The 22,515-nt window shown below is 44.8% G+C and overlaps 1 protein-coding gene and 1 non-coding gene across 2 annotated transcripts in view; one reads left to right on the top strand and one right to left on the bottom strand.

Moving 5' to 3' along the window:
- LOC124804992 (neurobeachin) overlaps positions 1–22,515 on the top strand; it is a 1,009,542-nt gene that overhangs the window by 570,065 nt on the left and 416,962 nt on the right. The gene's annotated exons all lie outside the window — the stretch shown is intronic.
- Positions 3,180–3,252, bottom strand: Trnaa-cgc. The gene has a single exon. It is a non-coding gene; the product is annotated as a tRNA-Ala (tRNA).

Below are 22,515 nucleotides of genomic sequence, written 5' to 3'. Positions count from 1 at the left end.
CATTTCACGTTTAGGACATGATTTATCTGAAGATGATCCAGATCGTCCCCTTCAGTTTTGTGAGTTGATAATAGAGCAACATAAACATGATCTTACCCTATTGAATAAAATTGTGCGGTCTGACGAGGCCAATTTTAATTTAAGCGGACAAGTTAACATACATAACTGCACTTACTCGTTTACTGACAATCAAAGTCTTTTGTTAGGACAACCTCTAAATCAGCCTGGAGTGAGTGTTTGGGGAGTGAATGTCATCACTTGGCGTAATTAGACCATTTTTTTGAAGGAATGGTGACAGGAGATATTAGAATATGCTTCAGAATTACTTGGTACCAAGACTTACGACATGTGCTGAGAGCTTTCAAGAAATTTACTTTCAACACGATGGTGCTCCGCCACATTATGCCCCCGCCGCCCGCGATTATTTAAACGAAATTTTCCAAAGAAAAGTGATTGGTCGAAGGGCAGATACTGAGATGCCTCCATGTTCACCAGATAGCTCGCTCATGGATTTTTTTCCCTGTGGGATGTCGTCAAGGATTCTGTTTATTGTCAAAAGCCTCAAACCATTGCTGAACTGAAAAACTACATACGCGATGCATTTCATTATTTGGACAGAGATACCACACTATGCCATGGAGTATGGAACAGTGTTCCAAAAAACTTCAAAGATGTATTAATGAAGATGGAAAACAATTTGAACGTAAAAATAATAGTAAGTATTGTTTGTATTTGTAATGAATCATAAATTCAGTCTTTTGTTTAAATCAGTGCTCAGCGTCCAGTGACTTTTGCGCCACAATGTATACAGAAGTGTCTGTCAGGAGCAATTTAAGAGGAAACCACCCAAATAAGTTTAGGTACAGTGAAGGCAATTGTTAGTTAATTTTTATCGGAAGAATCCTGACGAATTACAAATCACCTACGTGTCCTAGAATACGTTTTCGTTAGAATTAATTGTTTTCGAATTATTCATGAAAAACGTACGAAAGTGAACTTAAAACGCGTTTATCTTGAATAACTCGAAAACTGTGGCCTCCAGCGATAACGTAAGCAAGTACAACATTTAACTACACTACATTCTCTACACAAAATCGTGTTCAATTTTGCCGGCCTGTGTGGCTGAGCAGTTCTAGGCGCTTCAGTCCGGAACCGCGCTGCTGCTATGATCGCAGGTTCGAATCGTGCCTCGGGCATGGATGTGTGTGATGTCCTTAGGTTAGTTAGTTTTAAGTAGTTCTAAGTTGTAGGGGACTGATGACCTCAGATGTTAAGTCCCGTAGTGCTCAGTCATTTTGTTCACTTTTTCTGTTGGACTAATAGTTTACGCATAGCGAGCGATAGAGTATGAAAATATCGCGCGGTTTTTTTTTTTTTTTTTTTTGAAGGTGTTGCGGGTTGCATAAAAACATAGGTGTGGCCAGTTGAATCACTCTGTATGAGGATCAGAGGATCTCAGTGCCCATTGTGTTTACATAAGGCGACTATCCAAGTAGGGGTTTGGTTACATTAGGGTCATAAACTACACTTTCATAAACATACCAGTGATGTCATTGTTTACATGAGAACAGTGGGCCTTTTGATGTCGTGTTCACCCAGTCCTCCTCCTGTGAAACACTCAAAAGGTGCCAGTAGGTGTTACTGCAAGAAAGGAATTGTGCATCACGGAGAGATTCTGCACAAATCAAGAAACAAATTACTTTCTGTAGCTTGCATCTTGTAGAATGATCATAAGGGAGAGAGTGGAGGTATAAAGTCTTATGTGGAAATATCCCCGCAAACTTTCTTCCCTTACGCAATTGGCAAATGGAACAGAAAAAGTGGGGCAAGGGTGTGGAGGGGCGGCTTGTTGTGCTACAAACAGTCTGTGCCGTCGTCCATCCAATGCACTGGCGGAGAGCAAACGTAAACATCAGTGGAGTTCTCCAAAAGTTGTAGTGTTTCATTGTGACCCGCAGAGTGTTAAAATCGCTGGAATAGCCCTTAACGCTGTACCACCTGTTAAAAAAGTTTAAAGACTCCCGAATACAATTAATTAAGTGGAAATGACACGGCCCCTCTCCGAAGCAATCTATATCACGAGGAACTCAACCCTCTTGGTGGTGCTGACTTTGTGAGCGGCCTGTATCGGTTTATGTGACGCGCGGTGGGGACTAATGGAGCTCCTTAAGTGCTAGGGGGACGTAAGGAACGGCGAAGAGGCGGCACTTAAATATTTAATAAACACGAGCGCAGGCAGCTGCTAGATTAGCCGGCGGCGGCGCCGTGCCAGAAGGCGCTGAAATACGCGCCGTCGCCGCCAGCGTCGTGGCGACGCGACGCACTCTGTCCGTAATGGTCCGGCCGCGTTAGCCACATGGGGCCGAGGAGCTGCCGTCTGGCGCCTGGCGCCTGCCCGCCCCAAGACTAAGACGCTCGCCGTCGCGCACGTGTTTCGCCGCAGCGTCTCGGCTCGTTTTTAGCGTCGAGGTATGGTCGCTTGTGGGTATGAAGCTCAATGCGAGAGCACGTAACTCCAGAATACAGGCTCACGTGCAACTGGATTACATCTATACTGTGCAGGCCACTTGACGGTGAGCGGCGGAGGGTATTTCCAGTACCTCTATATGTCCCCCCCTTTCCAGTTCTATTCGCGAATGGAGCGGTAGAACAACTACTATAGATTTTTTTTTTAAATTCAATAAATTTTACCAACAGCCGTCTACTTTAAGGTATTTTATTTTATTCTGGAAGCAACTAGTTTCGGCTATTCATTTTGCCATCTCTGGCCCCATACGCTTTTTTCAAATCAACGAACACCGTATAGCGCCATAAACTGGATGTGGCGCTATATAAAGTATAAGTTTATTGAATTGTAAAGTACATACCGGCCGATGTCCCCTGGCCTTAATGGACCAACAGAGACTATCGATAAACTCGGTTTGAGCTCAAATTTCTCTCATTTTTCCACCGTGATGATTTCACGAGATCTGTACGGGAGGAGGTAATAACTTATGTTGTCTGACTATTGGTTAGGTTAGTGGTGTTTAGCGTCCCGTCGACAACGAGGTCATTAGAGACGGAGCGCAAGCTCGGGTTAGGGAAGGATGGGGAAGGAAATCGGCCGTGCCCTTTCAAAGGAACCATCCCGGCATTTGCCTGAAACGATTTAGGGAAATCACGGAAAACCTAAATCAGGATGGCCGGAGACGGGATTGAACCGTCGTCCTCCCGAATGCGAGTCCAGTGGGCTAACCACTGCGCCACCTGGCTCGGTGTGTTTGACTATTCTCGGAACGTCCGTTCTTGCTACTTTTTATTCCAAAGCCCTCCTTGGTATAGACCGCCCCTCTGCCAATGGATATTGTTCAGCATCTCCGTCACTCTCTCGTACTTACGAACGTGTGACGAAGCAAGCCATTCTTCCTCAAACTGTCTCCAACAGCTTTGTTAATTGTAGGCGATAAGAGCTTCAAACGAGCAATACTCAAGACTCGCTCAAACAAGTTCGTGGATGAATTTCACTCCGTTGAGATTAAGCCAGAGCTCTTCTGCGCTCCCGGTGATGTGCTCTTATGTTGTATTAGATATTGTTTCGTGCTCCAGTTAGACCTGAGTGTGGCAAAGATGTTCACTGAATACAAACGTAGGCTTCCGCGTCCATTGTCACAGTCAATAAAAATTTTCTGGGTTTGTGATCGTATTGTCAATATGTAAAAACTACTGACGTTTCTGCGACTGTTGCTGCGAAAACACCCTTATGAAGGTCACTTGCAACACTGACCGAAACGTCGGTAGTTTTTACATATTGACAATGCGGTCACAAACCCATGAAAATTTTATTCACTCTGTTCGCTATACATCAGAAATGTGTCCACTTCGAAACGCAGACATTTAGGATGACTGTCGCAAGCCTGTTACACAGGCAGATGCAGCACGGGTAAGCGATTTGACATTTTAGGTCAGACTCTCAGACTTGCAAAGTAGTTTTGCACACCAGCCAGATCGCCTGTCAGTGTATCTTCCGTGACTGCGATGGACTGATGCTGCGTAGTCCAGCAATCTGCATTATAAATTATTTGAAAGAGGTTTCCAGTAAGTCATTAATATGAATACTTCATTACAACTGAAAATTTATGCCAGACCTAAGCACGAACTCCGATTTCCTGCTTATAGAGGTCAGTCACCTTAACTAATAGGCTATCTGAGCATGCCTCTATGCTGCAACACACTTTCATTGTCACTGATGTCTTCGCATATGATTTCTGAACATATGATTTCCCACAAAGGATGTAGGATTAGCACCACTGGGGGAACAGGGTCACCAAAGCATTGCAGCATACCCTTCAACACGGGTTATATGTGAGTAAAACGCAGAAAAATGAAATTAACAGATCGATGGGTATGAAATCCTACTTTTAGCAGGAGAACAGCTCCTGGATGCTCCTGTAGCGATTGTGTTCACGTTAACAAGTCATCCTGAAGAAAAGATGTTATAGTTCAACGTAGAAACCATTACTTTATCGCCGGCCGAAGTGGCCGTGCGGTTAAAGGCGCTGCAGTCTGGAACCGCAAGACCGCTACGGTCGCAGGTTCGAATCCTGCCTCGGGCACGGATGTTTGTGATGTCCTTAGGTTAGTTAGGTTTAACTAGTTCTAAGTTCTAGGGGACTAATGACCTCAGCAGTTGAGTCCCATAGTGCTCAGAGCCATTTTGAACTATTACTTTATCCATTGACTGCACAAAAGTATTTGATAAACTTTCGAAACACAAGTTTTGGAAAGTTATGAAATAGAAGGGCTACCCACACCATCTAAAATAAAGTAAATCATAAGGAACTTACATACAGAATTGTGTGGACAGCGTTGGGAGAGATCATATTACAGAGGGAGCTGAGGGGGTATTTAGAGTTCTTATCTGTCACTTATAACTTTTTTCTCCCCTGGAAATATTTGTTAATGTGAAAAATGCCGGGTAGCACCGAGGTTTGGAGCCGACGATAAACTGTAGGGTCTGTCCTGCCCGATAAAAAAAGCGAAACACCCAGAAGACATGGTTGAAGAGCAATCAAACTTCGTACATATATGCACCACCTACTGTTTTGTAAATGATTAGAGGAGATGGAGAAGATCCAGTGAAGAGCGGCGCGTTTCGTCACAGAACCGTTTAGCTGGCAAGAGAGCGTTACGGAGATGCTAAACAAACTCCACTGGTAGACGTTAAAAAAGAGGCGTTGTGCATCACGGAGAGCTGTACTACTGAAATTTAGGGACAGCACTTTTCAAGAGGAGTCGGACAACATATTACTTACCCCCACACACATCTCGCGTATTGACCACGAGGAGAAAATCGAGAAATTAGAGCCAATACAGAGGCTTACCGACAATCATTCTTCCCACGCACTATTCGCAAGTGGAATGAGGTTGGAGGGATCAGATAGTGGTAGCGAAAGTACCCTCCGCCACACACCATTATTTGGCTTGCGGAGTATGATGTAGATGTAGAGTTGCAGTTCTCTGCGGCAGGTAGAACGGCCAGCAGAATGCATTAGTGTTGTTTGTGGTTAGTGCTGTTACCAATCTTGGTATCGCATACAAGGGTCGTGAAGAGCGTCAGATGCTGAGTGATGAGAGAGCGTTATCGCCATCTGACAGTTTGAAATGGGACTCGTCGAATCGTGCAATGTCCAGAATTGCGAGGCCTGTCGGCAGATGATGGTTGAAGTGATCACTATAGCAAAAATCTACTAATGCCAGTATTGCTGACTCCTGTTTTGATCACGACCGGGGTAGATTATTCCTACACGTCTGTCAGAGGTCTGAAGATGACGTAGTAAAACACTGAAACTTGTTGCCAAATAAAATAAGGTTGGAAACTTGACGGCTGAAAGGTGTTTAATTGAACGGCCGAGTCCCGCAACCGTCTGTTAAAAGATGGACATGCGGAGGCACAACACAAATGGTTGCGTTTGAGCTGGTGCCGTGAGCGGGAAGCATGGGCTACTGAAGAACGGTGTCGCGTTTTGTTCAGCGATGAATCACAGTTCTGCGCCATCCCAGACGATTGTCGCCGGCAGATGTGACGGCGACCTGGGGATTCTTCGACTATTTTGGAGAGGCACTGCTGTGTTCTCCTGGCATCAAGGTGTGGGAACCATCGGCTACGACTTCAGATCGTGCCTGTTAGCGATTGCGGGAAATCTGACGGCACAACGGAACGCCACAGACATCCTACATCCTCATGTGTTGCCCCGCAAGCGACAGTTTCTTAGTGTCATTTTTCAACAGGACAATGCTTTTGTGCGCATGGACGTTTTCTCTGTGAACTGTCTTATGTGTTGAGGTTCTCCCGTGGGCTGGGAAGATCTCCAGAAATGTTCCAGGTGGACCATGTGTGGGATCAGTTCGGACGTCAACTCTGTCCCACTGCCAGTGTCCAGGAGACTGAGGACCAGTTGGAACAGTTGTGGGCCAACTCGCCTCAGAAAAAGACACAACGGCAGTATGGCAACCATACCAAGCGAAGCAACACAGGCATCCTGGCTAGAAGGGTTGCATCCTGGTACTGATAGGTGGGTTCATATTGCCTAGCTCTTCGTAAATTGGACTCGATTTTGTAATCGCTGAAATAACAATAGGTTTCATTAAGTTCATCGCTCCTCTTCCGGGAGATTGACCTTTGTGTCGGGAGATGTCTGTATATTGACGCAGTTACAAAAGACATACAAAAGGAGTATGAAACATTTTAGAATTGGCAACAAAGTTTTAAACAAAATTTTATTATATAATGTAAATGTCATGTGACTAGGGCCTCCCGTCGGGTAGACCGTTCGCCGGGTGCCGGTCTTTTAATTTGACGCCACTTCGACGACTTGCACGTCGATGGGGATGAAATGATGATAATTAGGACAACACAACACCCGGTCCCTTAGCTGAGAAAATCTCCGACACAGCCGGGATTCGAACCTGGGCCCTGAGGATTGACATTCTGTCGCGCTGACCACTCAGCTACCGGGGGCGGACATTATATGATCATCAGGCTTTTTTTGCAGGCAACGAGACTGAGCGAGAAGCATCTGCGCACGATTTGTCCATATCAGTTCTAAATCTACTAATATCCTTTAATAAATGTAAGGTAATGGTGTTCAGCAGGAAATGACAAGTCAGCCCAAAAATTTTGATTGACATTAACCTAACGAAACTTAAAAAATTTAACTATTTAGGATGCTTGATTTTCTGTGGTCAAGGTAAAAGATCTGTGAAATAAGTTAAATACATTCCAACTGATGTGTGGCACTATAAAGAGATCGCTTCATAAGAAAAAAATAAAGGACACGCAAATTACATTTCATAAGGTCGTGGCGGTATCTGTGATGATATATGGTCGTGAGAAATGAGTTGCAAAAAAACAGAAAGGGGAAGAGATGTATAGAAACAGAGGAAATGAAATTCTGAAGAATAATTGCTGCATATACCCTAAGAAACGAAATAAAACGTACGTTAAAGACATATAATATTAAAGAAAGGATAGAACAAAAACGCATCTGTTAAAAGGCTTGCAAAAAAGACTTTGCATTACAAACCGACAGTTCGGTGACAAGGAAGATTACGGTTTCAATTCCCGCCGTCGATGAGGTCATTAGAGACGAAGCACGAGCTCTGGGACTTACGTTTGGGGAAGGAAGTCAGCTGTACCTTTTCCAAGGAACCACCCCAACATTTGCATTAATCGATTTAGGGAAATCACAGTTAATCTAAATCAGGGTGGCCAGAAGGTGATTTCAGCCGCCTTCCTTCCGATGTTGGACGCCAATAGAAGAGATGACAATATAGCCATGAATTAATATTTGAATGGAACGGACTGTATGGTTCACCACGAAGGTCGTGTTCATTACCCTTCGAAATTTTTATGTGAGATGGTAGCTGTTAATGAACTCAGAAGTGTTTGGGAGGGGGGGGGAGGGGTGAACTAGAAGTCCAAGTGGCAGGTGCTGCAGAGTGAGGGGACCCTTTTTGGAATGCTGGCGACGCCTGCTCTTCCGCTGCCGGAAGTGCTCCGCGTCGGCACAGCAGTAGTGCGCTGGTGACTTCCACTTAGCGGTGAAGAATCAGTTCCGGCCACGTCCCATCCCACGGGGGCTCCGGCGTGAGAACCCGCCCTAATGGCTCCTACCCCGGGCGCTGCCGCCGCCCGAAGAACACCGCACGACGATAACCAGCCGCCCGCGCCACTTCAAAGCGGTGCGCCGCGTACCCCAAACACGTAATAAAGTAACGGCCCCCTAAATCCTCTCCCTCTTCTTCCTTTTAACTATAAAGGAAAGTGGAGCCATTCCACTTGCTGCCATAAATTTTGTCGAAAAAACAGTGGACGCTAACCGAAACATGCCGTACTGAAGACGTACTTGGTTGTACGCGCACGCTGGGGAACTTGACCACGGCGACTTGTTCCGTGTCGTACATCCAAAGAATGCGTGATCCGTGGTGCGAGCGATTACTGTTGCTAAGTGAAGTGCTAATTCCGTAGTCCGCCTTACCTGTATCTAGCTGGTTAAACTCTATTCACTGTATTAGCTACTCTTCACAATCGCTCAGCTACTAGAACTCTAATTGAGGGCTTCTATATGCACGCAGACATGTGTTTACTTAATCGCAAAAGTGTAAGCCACTCTACATTTCACAACAACTTGAATGTACTTAATTTTATTTTTCGTGTGCTTTTAAACAGTTTGTTTCCGGCAAAAATGCTGTCGAAATTGCGTTGTTATTGACTTGAAAAATCTACTAGTGTGCCAAGTTCGTCAGCAGACAGCACTTTACCGGCTAGTCCGGATGTTGCTCGTCAGCACACTCGCACAGGACATCATCTGGGAGGGGCCCCGGTTCTGAATGTTAGACCTGCATTCTTTGCGTGAAGTTATTCCTTAATGCCGGGAGTATTCCAACGATCTGCGATTCGTGCATTTCATGGCGGGAGTCGGTCTTCATTCTGACTTGTTTGCCGCTTTTAAAAGGATTATCGCCACATAAGCTAGCGCCGCTCGCGCGCGCCAGTTCTGGATCTCAACAAGCTTCTGGGAGGGTGGGTCGGGTGTCTCCTTCTTTGCACCCCATTTTGATGTGTGAGTAACGCTCGGTTCGGTGATTCAGTAGTTTTTTCAATCGCTGTTTCTTTCATGTCTGTATATAATATAGTAAAAGAAAAAGCCAAATTGTAATGTTGTTCGGTCTACATTAAACTGTGTGCTGCCCTGTAAGTCAGTTCGAAGGTCGGACGAAGGCAAGAGCATACTACTTCCAGTGGGACAGTGTTTAGTAAAGCACTGTGGCAGTCAGTCGTGCCCTCGGGGTGAACGTAGTTTCAAAATGGTTCAAATGGCTCTGAGCTCTATGGGACTTAACATCAGAGGTCATCAGTCCCCTTGACTTAGAACTACTTAAACCTAACTAACCTAAGGACATCACACACATCCATGCCCGAGGCAGGATTCGAACCTGCGACCGTTGCAGTCGCGCGGTTCCGGACTGAAGCGCCTGGAACCGCTCGGCCACCGCGGCCGGCGAACGTAGTTTCGAGAGATATTTGACTCTCGGAGCATTCGTAGTCCGAAAGAACCGAGATTAAATATCAGTCCACCTTTTCTTTAAGTATTCTGTCATTTCCTTTCTATCGCGCCAAGCGATTGCTAGAATGGATCCATGAACAAAACAAAACTAGTATCGTATATTTGCTGTCGACGAGACGCTGAACCCTTAAAAGTACATGAATTACATGTGATGGAAACCATACCGACTGACCTGGATACTGATATGACCTGCAAAAGGAAACCCAGAATAGAACTGCGACCCCACCAAAAAATCAAAAAAATCAAAAACATTGTTCGCGTACGTGTCATTACTCTGATCCTTTTTGTACTCACATCTGGTATGACATTAAACATTAACAAAATTAAGCCATTTACTTGTGATGCAAATCAGTAATTGTTACCTGTCTCTTGATTTCGTGCACTGTTACCAGCTTCGGAAACGTCGCTACCTCCGTGCGTAGCAAAACTTAAAATTCACCGATATTGATCCTGTCTTCTGTTGCTAGTATACTTATTCCCCACAGAAGTTAGCAGATTCAGCAGGTGCTTCTTCGCGTCGTTTACCAGATAATTTCATATCGCCCATTCCGTTGCAGAGAAGAACCCAGTAAGTGTGATAGGCTCTCCTTGAAGTGCTTGCTGTCTCTGAAAATACACACTTCATTATCTTACCATACACTTAAAGTATGCCATTAAGACCACTCCGCTGAACAAAACGACCGTCTGACACATTTCTATGAGCCGTTTCAGTACTCTTTTTTTTTGTGGCAAGTGTTTCTTCCGCACTTCCCTCACTGGGAATATTATTGCTAAAATTTGTTGTTGGTAATTGCGACCTTTGTGGCAGAGAGAAAGATGTGCTATTAATAATTTATGGGTCTTATACGATATAATCAACAAATGTTGGTTCTGTGGTTAAATATTACTCCATTTAAACAATCTAAGTATATAAGGGACGTTCAAAAAGAAACGAGCCGGAGGCATAATTGCAGAAACCAGTTCTGTATGTTAGAAGTATTGACCCTGGCTGTTGAGACACTTGTCCCACTGTGAGACAAGGCCGTGAATGGCTGTCTCATAAAATTCACGGGGCTGGATGTTAACCAGTTCCGCACGTACATCTGGACGTCGTCGTCCACACGAGTGCAGGAAAGGTTTTGCTGACTTCTTCTTTGACCAAGATGGCCCCCTTGTGACTCACTTCCTGCAGCACGGGACAACAGTGAATGCCCAGCGTTACTCGCAAACCTTGACGACCTTTCACCAAGCGATCAAATCAAAACGCCCAGGCAATCTCACCCGTGGGTCCACGACAATGCAAAGCCTCATACCGGCCAACACAGTCGCGGCACTCCTGCTGAAGTTCAAATGGGAGGTTCTCGGCCACCCTCCATACAGTCCGGACATCTCTCCCTGTGATTACGCCATTTTTGGTCCCCTTACAAAGGCTCTGAGGGGCAAATGATTCACGTCGGACGACGACGTCTAGCTGTACGTGCGGAACTGGTTAACATTGCAGTCCCGGGAATTTTATGAGACACCCATTCACCGCCTTGTGTTGCAGTGGGTCAAGTGCCTCAACAGCCAGGGTCAATACTTCTAACATACAGGTACTGATTTCTGTAATTATGCCTCCTGCTCGTTCCTTTTTGAACGCCCCTTATATTTTCTTTCATAAAATTTATACAGATTTTTATATCAACATACGTTGATCTTTTGCGAGCTACTCATTTAATAGTATGGGGAGACTGAAAAACTTCTTGTAAGATGATGAGCAAGAACCATTAACCTACTAGCATGTATGTCCCATTTCGATTCGATAACGATGGCGATGTGTCATGGCATGGTCTCCCCGAGATTCTGAAAGCGTTAATGAACCATCCTGTGCGATGATCGTCCTGTCCTCCCGCACTTTTCAGGGATATTGCTCAGAATTTGGTTCAAGGCGTTTAAATCTCGTTAGTCCAACACCTTTTTGGCTACTCGCGGTTTCACCGTCCTTCAGGGATTCTCCATAGATGCAAACGACAGAAGAACACGATCAGCCGAACAGACTTGCCGTATCCGTGATGACAGCACCTAGGCTATGGACCATAACAATGTGCCCTTTATCAAAGTCAGTTTTGTCACTGGATTTCCCTATTTGCGATCCGTATCGTCGGTAGAATACTCGGCGTGTATACTTTTCTTACCGCGACACGTGCACTCGTCAGCATCCAGTCTCGCGCTGAGTATTGATAATACTGCCTTGGCTGATCAGTATATAGAAGATAAATATCTCATTGTGTTTTCTATTGCAAGTAGGGCTGTGTTTGAGGGCGACTCGGAACCGTTCGAACAGTTTACGTTAGTTTGGGAAGCCTCGGGTTCTGTTTGATCGGCCTGTGACGTAGTGACTTTCGTATTCACGACCTGCCTCAGCGTTTGTATGGCACTGTGGATTTTAATAATAAAGATCAGTGTGAGATGATAAACGGGTATTCGTTGGACAAATATATTATACTTGAACTAACATTTGATTACATTTTCACGCAATTTGGGTACATTGATCCTGAGAAATCAGTACCCAGAACAACCACCTCTGGCCGTAATAAAGGCCTTGATACGCCTGGGCATTGAGTCAAACAGAGCTTGGATCGCGTGTACAGGTACAGTTGTCCATGCAGCTTCAACACGATACCACAGTTCATTAAGAGTAGTGACTGGCGTACTGTGACGAGCCAGTTGCTCGGCCACCATTGGCCACACGTTTTCAGTTGGTGAGAGATCTGGAGAATGTTCTGGCAGAACAACAGTCGAACATTTTCTGTATCCAGAAAGGCCCGTACAGGACCTGCAACATGCGGTCGTGCATTATCCTGCTGAAGTGTAGGGTTTCGAAGGGATCGAATGAAGGGTAGAGTCACGGGTCGTAACACATCTGAAATGTAACGTCCACTGTTCAAAGTGCCGTCAATGCGAACAAGAGGTGACCGAGACGTGTAACCAGTGGGCCCCCATACCATCACACCGGGTGATACGCCAGTATGGCGATGACGGATACACGATGCCAATGTGCGTTCACCGCGATGTCGCCAAATACGGATGCGACATCATGATGCTGTAAACAGAACCAGGATTCATCCGAATAAAAGACTTTTTGCCATTCGTGCACCCAGGTTCGTCGTTGAATACACCATCGCAGGCGCTCCTGTCTGTGATGCAGCGTCAAGGGTAACCGCAGCCATGGTCTCCGAGCTGATGGTCCATGCTGCTGCAAACGTCGTCGAACTGTTCGTGCAGATGGTTGTTGTCTTGCAAACGTCCCCATCTGTTGACTCAGGGATCGAGACGTGGCTGCACGATCCGTTACAGCCATGCGGATAAGATGCCTATCATCTCGACTGCTAGTGATACGAGGCCGTTGGGATCCAGTACGGCGTTCCGTATTACCCTCCTGAACCCACCGATTCCATATTCTGCTAACAGTCTTTGGATCTGGACCAACGCGAGCAGCAATGATGCGGCACGATAAACCGCAATCGCGATAGGCTACAATCTGACCTTCATCAAAGTCGGAAATGTGATGGTGCGCATTTCTCCTCCTTACACAAGGCATCACAACAACGTTTCACCAGGCAACGCCGGTCAACTGCTGTTTGTATATGAGAAATCTGTTGGAAACTTTCCTCATCTCAGCACATTTTAGCTGTCGCCACCGGCGCCCACCTTGTGTGAATGCTCTGAAAAGCTAATCACTTGCGTATCACAGCATCTTTTTCCTGTCGGTTAAATTTCGCGTCTGTAGCACGTCATCTTCGTGGTGTAGCAATTTTTATCGCCAGTAGTGTATATTATATACATGTGTTTCAAATCAGATTACAAAATCTTACGGAGACAGTGATCTTCCTCCTGTCTTGAAGGTAAAGTGTGTAAAAACTTGGCTAAGATCGGAATGAAACTGTAGATTTCAGTGAATTACAAACAAAGAAACAATCGGTCTCTCTTCTTTATATAGATTGATAGATACACTGTGTGATCCAAAGTATCCGAGCATCCCCAAAAACATACGTTTTTCATATTAAGAGCATTGTGCTGCCACCTACTACCAGGTGCCCCATATTGGTGACATCAGTAGTGATTTGACATCATGAGAGAGCAGAATGGGGTGCCCCGCGGAACTCACGGACTTCGAACGTGGTCAGGGTATTGGGTGTCACTGGTGTCATATGCCTGTACGCGAGATTTCCACACTCCTCAACATCCCTAGGTCCACTGTTTCCGATGTGATAGTGAAGTGGAAACGTGAAGGGACACATACAGCACAAAAGCGTACAGGCCGACCTCGTCTGTTGACTGACAGAGACCGCCGAGAGTTGAAGACGGTCGCAGTGTGTAATAGGCACATGGCACCGGTAAATGACAAACGACGCCTCGCTTGGTGTAAGGAGCGTGAACATTGGACGATTGGACAGTGGAAGTACGTTGTGTGGAGTGACGAATCACGGTACACAATGTGGCGATTCGATGGCAGCGTGGGTATGGCGAATGCACGGTGAATGTCGTCTGCCATCGTGTGTATTTCTAACAGTAAAATTCGGAGGCGGTTGCGTTATGGTGTGGTCGTGTTTTTCATGGAGGGGGCTTGCACCTCTTGTTGTTTTGTGTGCCGCCATCACAGCACAGGCCTGCATTTATGTTTAAGCACTTTCTTGCTTCCAACTGTTGAAGAGCAATACGGGGATGGCGATTGCGTCTTTCAACGCGATCGAGCACCTGTTGATAATGCACGGCCTGTGGCGGAGTGGTTACACGACAATATCATGCCTTTAATGGACTGGCCTGCACAGAGTCCTGTCCTGAATGCTACAGAACACCTTTAGGATATTTTGGAAAGCCGACTTCGTGCCAGACATCACCGACCGACATCGATACCTGTTCTCAGTGCAGAACTCCGTGAAAGATGGCCTGCCATTCGCCAAGAAACCGCCCAGTACTTGATTGAACGTATGCTTGCGAGAGTGGAAGCTGTCAACAAGGCTAATGGTGGGCCAGCACCATATTGAATTCTAGCGTTGCCGATGGAGGGCGCCACTAACTTGTAAGTCATTTTCAGCCATGTTTTCGGATACTTTTGTTGACATAGTATAGATAGATATTTCCGTGGAGTAAAGAACGAGATGACGTGCAGGGGGAAAAAAAAAGATAAATTACATACTGTACCGGCCAACCCTTTAAATAAGTGTACTTCGTGTCCCAAACAATGCAGATGTCTGTTCAACAAAGTTGCCGCTATTTTTTCACACATGATAGTACTGATGGTAGCATTTAAGTTTGAACTCTGCATTACTACTTAAATAGAAACTGACGTCACCGTGTAGAAAGCGGACGCAATCTGAGGCAAAATACAACTTTCCATCCTTGGATCCAAAGTGATGCATTGCGTACCAGAATTTGTGTTGCCGCCATGTGTCAGACACGTACCGAAAATGTGGCAGTGTATTCCTCTGAACAGGACGTTGTATGTATAGTTTACAGCAAGATTTTTTGCATTCCTGGGTAGTGCATGTGTTACATTTTGACAGCAGAAAATGGCGATACGTATAAGAGGGAGCAAACTATGGGCTTGAACAGTAGCTTTGCAAGTTCGTGTGAAATTCCTTCAGGATATGTCCGTGTAAATATATCATCAAAGTGCTAATTTATAATGTTTTCTTTCACGGCGACTTTCTTGAATATATGCTTCGCGGAGTTCTTGCTGCGTGGTATCAGTCTTGAGCTTTCGACAACTTCCTCTTCCGTCATCGTCGGAGGGTACTTCAGTAGGCCGTTAGGTACTTAAGTTGCCCGAATTATGTGGAGAACATAATTATGGAACATCTATGTGGAACAAGAGATTACATCTGTATATGTAAATAAAGAACATTGTCAGTGATGGTGATTTCGTAAGATGGTGGATGATTCTCTTTTCTCACTGTTGCCTTTCAGCATCCAGCGTCCGTTTCCACGCACCACTAAAGATGTAGCCGCTGTACTCATTAAACTTTTGTTAATATTGCGATCTCAAAAGTCTTTTGCGATGACATAATCCCAGTAGAAAGATGCATGGCATAGTATTTACGTTTCCTCAAATATAATCGTATGTTTATTCATGAAGCTGTGTTCAGCAACAAAAGATATGTCCAAATCGTGTTATTTAATGTGGCGTCGGTGCTCTGTGTAGCATTCCGAAATCGTTCGTTTTGTCTGACCGTGTAACTACTACCACATGGACGCGAGTTATTTTATAATTTCCAGTAACGCCGAGACCAACGGTGTCTTTTACAGGGTGCGGCATTTCTTTCGGATGGTCGGAAAGTGGATTGATTTCCCACGTCTTTCCAGGACGCTGCCTTCGAAGAAAGGAAGGATGCTATGGGCTGATCACCTCCTGACGATTGAGTATCTATGTGTTTTTGCTGCTTAGAGACGGCTGACTTAATGTTTCGATAGCTATAGCGGTTCTTAGACGTGTGATCTCGGTATGCAGGTGCCACAGAAAGTCTCACCTCAGTTGATTACCGCATTTAAAAGTGCTTTGTTATCGCCTTGGACGACGGAAGCTTTGAGCGCTGAGTTTGGTGTTGTGAGGCCAGAGTCTTGCTACGAGATAGTAGGGAGACAGCCGCGTGCGGACGGAGGGCCGGTGAGCGGCAACGCCGCGCCGCGCCCCGCCGACGCTGGGCAGACGCGCGGCCGCTGTCGGCCTGGCCTTCCAGCCCCGGGCTGTGCCGGGCGGCGCCTTTTAAACCTGACACCGGCGCGGCTCATTAATCGCTAAGTAGCCGGCCGCCCTTGTCATCGCATTGTTGACGAGTGTTGATGTTTTTGTGGCGCGCCGCGCCGCGCCGCCCCTTGACGGGTCAATCCGTGGACGAATGGCCGGCGCCAGCTCACAGTCGGCTGTCACAGTGTTTACCCGCCGCCCGGAGGAGCCCTCCACTCCACTCCACGTCGAGGGCTCTTGCCCGCCTCCCAGTCCCCTTTCACAGTGTGAAATCGACTCTGCTTCGCGCAGAGGCGGCGTCGGTATTGACCAAAATGTTATCTACAACTTGTGTACAAAGCAGACTGCAAGTTAGAAGTGAACTAGATAACGAATACGACAATCAGACGTTGGTGATACCTTTCGCTCAATTGTGAAATTGCTGCCACAGTCTAACATAACAGTCGCGACACTCACTGCTGTAAAAGGTGTTACCATTTGACAGCTGGAGCGAAACTAGCGCGAGAAAGGAGAACGTCAGATGCGTCATAAGCATAATGCTTGTTTCGCATTCCTTTCCTAGGTGATTTACTAAATATTTGAATTGTTTTTTTGTCTCTAAGAGTTTGTGTAATATCAGAAAACATACATGCTTCTAAAAATGATTCTAAAATAAACGCAAGTAGGGATAAAAATCGTGAATCCAGTGGCAAGGTACAACACATTCGTGAAGAAACACTTGTGACGTTGGATAGAACTGCAGCTTACCTCGTTGATGTCAAAGAAATATAAACACTCAGATTCACACATAAGAAGCACGGACTTGTACTTCTCGACGCCCCGTTTCTCGTACTGTAGGCCTACTGTGTTTTCGTCATTGTCGCCTGTTGCCACAAGTACGACCTTCATCTTTATATTATTCTAAGTGGGACAAGCAAGTGCCAGATAATGGGAAAAATATTCTGTGCGTGTAAACCCTAAGTCCCCAAAGCCAATAACACTGCCAGAAGCGCTGTCACACTATAAATTTGCCGTTAGAGACATTTCATCCAATGACATATTCGCTAGTTTATCAACATCGGTGATATGCTGTACCTTCTGTTTTAAAAGGTGGAATATATTGTCATTTATTCCACATTTTTTTTGTATGCCTTCCAAATACCTCTGTAATGTACGCTCTGATGGAACCATAAAACATTCCGACAAAACCTATATGCCTGAGTGCTGTAATATAATAAAATTAGAGCAGCAAACAGCTTATTTTCGTCCTTCCATCTTGCAGCATGTTTCTCATTCAATGGCATGCTAATCTGACTTAACAACAAGGGAATCTTTTTTTTAAAAAAAAATTATCGGGATCATACAGTTTGCAAAATTTGCTTGTCCTTTTTCACTTGACCCTTCTGGTATAGCTTCTGTTGCTGTCTGCACTTAAAATGATAGGCACTTTCCTTGTCCCGTAATAGTTTTTCACGAAGTCTAGCAATCTGCACATTCTGACGCTTCACATTCTTTTGCAAGATACGAATAACTGCACTCAATCTAACCACTTCATCGTCAAAGCAGGTATCTGTTGACGATTCAGAAGAATCTTGCACTGATACATGGAGAGTTGAACTGGCTGCTTCCGTGCCGTAGAATGTTTTACCTCTTTAGACGGAATGTCGAACCTTTGTGGCAGTTTCTTCTTCGTCGTCTGTGGAGGTGTCTTATTTGGGATGTCAAATAGTGTCGGCACTGCATTCCACACGTGTTTATTATTGTCTGCATTCATGTGCTGCTTTTTTCCGAAGCGTAGGGAACAAAACTTAACATTATTATAAAAGTAAACAGTTCTTGTTTATAAGATCTTCTCGTCTACTATTATCTAGCCATTTTCTGCTCCTGAAACGAAACGTTAATACACATGGAGTTTGCAAGAGAATCCTGACGATACAGTTTATAAGATGATGGTATATACCTCTCAGAGTCCCTAGGAAACCTAAAAGAAGACAGATGTGGTATCTTTATCTTGTTGTTGCTGCAATTTATTGTCCTATAGAAGCTCCCGTTTGTAAAAACCATTGTAAAAACCAAAATAAACAACTACTCTTCGCTTTCACTTTCACGATCGCGCCGAACTCAACAGTTTTACTTACTGGCCGCTTGGCGCTCTGCTGGCGCAGTAGGCAACAAAATCGAGGCGGAGTGTCGCGACTGCTATGTTAGACTGTGGTTGCTGTCGCAATTTCCAAGATCAAAACTGAAAAGGCACCTGATTCAGATGGCGTCTCTCTAGAGGTCTTGCTGGTGGTAGGTCCACTGATAGTGCCATATTGACAGCATTACTAAAACCAGGTGTTGCGAATAGGTAGGATCACGGCGATATGTAAAACAGCTAGAGCAGCGGTAATGAAAAAGGGAAGAGATAAAGACCCGGCATTACCGAAGACCTATAGACCTTATTGCGTATTAAACATCTTGGCCGAATTTCAGGAACTTTTGCTCTGTGGTCGTTTGCAGCCGCACAGGGAGCTCTTGGGTCTAAATCAGTGTCAGTATGGATTCAGAAAATGGAAGCCTATAAATGATGCGGTTAATACAGCTCTTCAGATTGCAAAAAAATCCACAGCGAAGTATGCAGTACGCTCGTGATTGACATAGCAGGGCAGGGGTATTCGACGGTATTTGGTGGCCTACGATGTTCGCACGTCTTCGAGATCCCAGGGTCCCAACATGTCTTTGTAGATTATTGTAGTGGACATTGTATCCAGTGGCGTGCGGAGCAAAGCGAGGTAATTAATAATGTTACCAAGGGCTGTCCTCAAGTCTCCGTAAGTGCTCCACTGTTTTTGAATCTTAGTATTGAACTCCTATTACAAGTTAGACGGAGCGGATGCTATTGAAGATGTTGTCGCATGCGCAGATGACATCCTAGTTGTTTTGTCAACAGACTTCAGGGCGAGACTTGAGGAAAAGGCGAATCATGTGCTTGCTCAGATGCAGCATTGGTGCAAGATCAACAAACTCGACTATAGCTGTTCATAAAACCACGTACGCACTTCTGAAGAGAAGGCTTTCCAGAAATCCTTCCCTGAGGCTTGACGGAATATCTGTAAAACGCAGCTCTGTTTGTAGATATTAGGCGTTCTTCTAGACGAGAAAAGAAACTTCCTAGAACACGTAAAATCAGTTACTCAAAAATCGCCCAAAATTATGCGTAAGATTGCCCGTGCTGGCACTGCTGACTATAAGTTAACCGTTGCACGTGGAGCAGTCCTGTCACGAAGCTACCTGCAACAGCATTGTGCGCTGCCAGCGAGTAGGAGCATCGCCCTAGACTAGACAGCTATAAAAAAAATACCGCGACGAATTCTGCGGAGCGTACTTCTGAGGCTCACCAGTGTCTTCCGCATTACACCTACAGAGGGTTCACTGCCAATCCTCGGGATACGTCCGATGGATATAGTGGGACGTTACAGGGTAGCGCTGTATTGATTGCGGCGTGAGCAGTATGATCGTGTGTACGAGATTACAAGAACGCATATTCCTGATAAAAGACTTTCAGGAACCTGGAAGTCAGATGAATGGCAGTCTCACTGGGACACTAGGAGCACTGCAAGGCGTATTTACAGCGTATTCCCAAGCACCAGGAGCAGGCTCAAACTGCACCACATCGAGGTATGGCGCACCTACTAGCCGGTCACCGTCCATATTCCAAACATCTGCACCGACTGGGGTGTAGTGACACACCAAACTCTGAATGTGGAGAGGAAGGTTCGGCTGATCATGTCGTTCTCGGATGTCCTCTTTTTTCAGGTAGAGAGAGAGAGTACAGAAAATTAGACTGCGATCTGCAAGCAATTGTAAGTCACTAAAACTTGTGGACTAAAGTCAATATCACAGCACATCGGATACCTAAAACCCAACTGCTTACATTCAACAATGAACACACAGTGTGTTGTGGGGCGATCACTCTGTTGTAGAAGTAATTCAAAAGCCAAGATCGCTTAAATACTGTTTACTGGATGACCGGTTTCAACACACTAAAGGTGCCGTCATCGGATCTGAATGTAGCTTAACATGTATAAATCATTTGGATGTAACGATACATGAGGCAGACCAGCTGATACAAAATCACTGTCGCAGAAATTATTTTATTCAGATATATAAAACCGAAGTCAGAAGATAAAACTAGTTTTATCTTGTGACTTCGGTTTTATATATCTAATGGAATAGAATGGCCATGAGAGTAGTTGTTTTTTAATTTTTATTTCTGCGACAATGATTTTATATCGGCTGGTCTGCCTCATGTATCGTTACATCCAAATGGTTTATACATGTTAAGCTACATTCAGATCCGATGATGGCACCTTTAGTGTGTTGAAACCGGTCATCCAGTAAACAGTATTTGAGCGAACTTGGATTTTGAATTATTTCTGCTTGCATTCAGTCTATAAGATCAGGTGGACGCTCTCAGTATCAGAATAATGTCAACAGGTCACAAGAAGCGTCTCCTCAATTATAGGTGATGAAATGCACGTACACATTTATTTAAGAGCAACTTTATATATATATATATATATATATATATATATATATATATATATATATATATATATATGAAGAAAAATAAAACAAAATGAAAAGAAAAGAAAAGCAAAGAAAGAATGCTATGGCCACCCTCACTGGTACGCGTTGGCTATACTCTAGGATTTCCGGGGCACGTACAAACCAGTGATGTGGATAGTATAGCAACAATAGGTTTAGAAGTATGTACAATAGTAGTATGTCGGCAAATCTCGACTTATTCCTAGCCAGCCAGTAACATATCTAGTAAAGTAAGATGGAAGTTATTCACTTAGAACTTGAGTTAATTCCCTTTATTTTATGTTATCTTTTCAATTGATACTTATTTTTCAAATGTTCTATTTTATTTAAACTGGGTGCTGTTAACATGATTTAGTACTACATACATAATAAACACTGTATGTCACCTGATTGACGAATGTGTACGATCTGTTTAGAATTTCCAGATAACAGGTCAAAAATTCGTGGATATAAATTGAATGGAACTGAATCGTTATAAGAGTCCAAGGATATGGAAGGGAAACAGCAGTCTAGAAGGGAATGCGACACAGTTGTATCCTATCTCGCACGTGAATCGCGATATACTTGGAGTAAGCAGTAAAGATTATGAAGGAGAAATTTTGATAAGAAACTCAAGGAGAAGAAATAAAAATTGTTAATGAGATTGTCAATCTGTAGCAGAATATTAATGTGTGGCTCTGCGGGTGATATAGTGTCCTTCCTTGAATACAACATTTACACAGCTACAGTTTTGTGTATCTTGATATCTTTGTCGACTACGTAAAGACACAAATTTTTGCGTCGATAAGTAACAAGCGATTGACTGCAATTTATATTTTTCGCTACTAGCTAAATTTCGTATTACTTGAACGAAATAATTCTTCGTTCATACAAGCTTCGAGGTCGGAGCCCCGTTGTCAAGCGGCTCTTTAAACAAACCTCGCTATATATATATATATATATATATATATATATATATATATATACACTCCTGGAAATTGAAATAAGAACACCGTGAATTCATTGTCCCAGGAAGGGGAAACTTTATTGACACATTCCTGGGGTCAGATACATCACATGATCACACTGACAGAACCACAGGCACATAGACACAGGCAACAGAGCATGCACAATGGCGGCACTAGTACAGTGTATATCTACCTTTCGCAGCAATGCAGGCTGCTATTCTCCCATGGAGACGATCGTAGAGATGCTGGATGTAGTCCTGTGGAACGGCTTGCCATGCCATTTCCACCTGGCGCCTCAGTTGGACCAGCGTTCGTGCTGGACGTGCAGACCGCGTGAGACGACGCTTCATCCAGTCCCAAACATGCTCAATGGGGGACAGATCCGGAGATCTTGCTGGCCAGGGTAGTTGACTTACACCTTCTAGAGCACGTTGGGTGGCACGTGATACATGCGGACGTGCATTGTCCTGTTGGAACAGCAAGTTCCCTTGCCGGTCTAGGAATGGTAGAACGATGGGTTCGATGACGGTTTGGATGTACCGTGCACTAATCAGTGTCCCCTCGACGATCACCAGTGGTGTACGGCCAGTGTAGGAGATCGCTCCCCACACCATGATGCCGGGTGTTGGCCCTGTGTGCCTCGGTCGTATGCAGTCCTGATTGTGGCGCTCACCTGCACGGCGCCAAA

Source organism: Schistocerca piceifrons, chromosome 7 (assembly GCF_021461385.2).
Source record: "Schistocerca piceifrons isolate TAMUIC-IGC-003096 chromosome 7, iqSchPice1.1, whole genome shotgun sequence".
Lineage (NCBI taxonomy): Eukaryota > Metazoa > Arthropoda > Insecta > Orthoptera > Acrididae > Schistocerca > Schistocerca piceifrons.
Note: the sequence above shows the minus strand (reverse complement) of the source record. Positions and strands in the feature narration are given on the sequence as shown.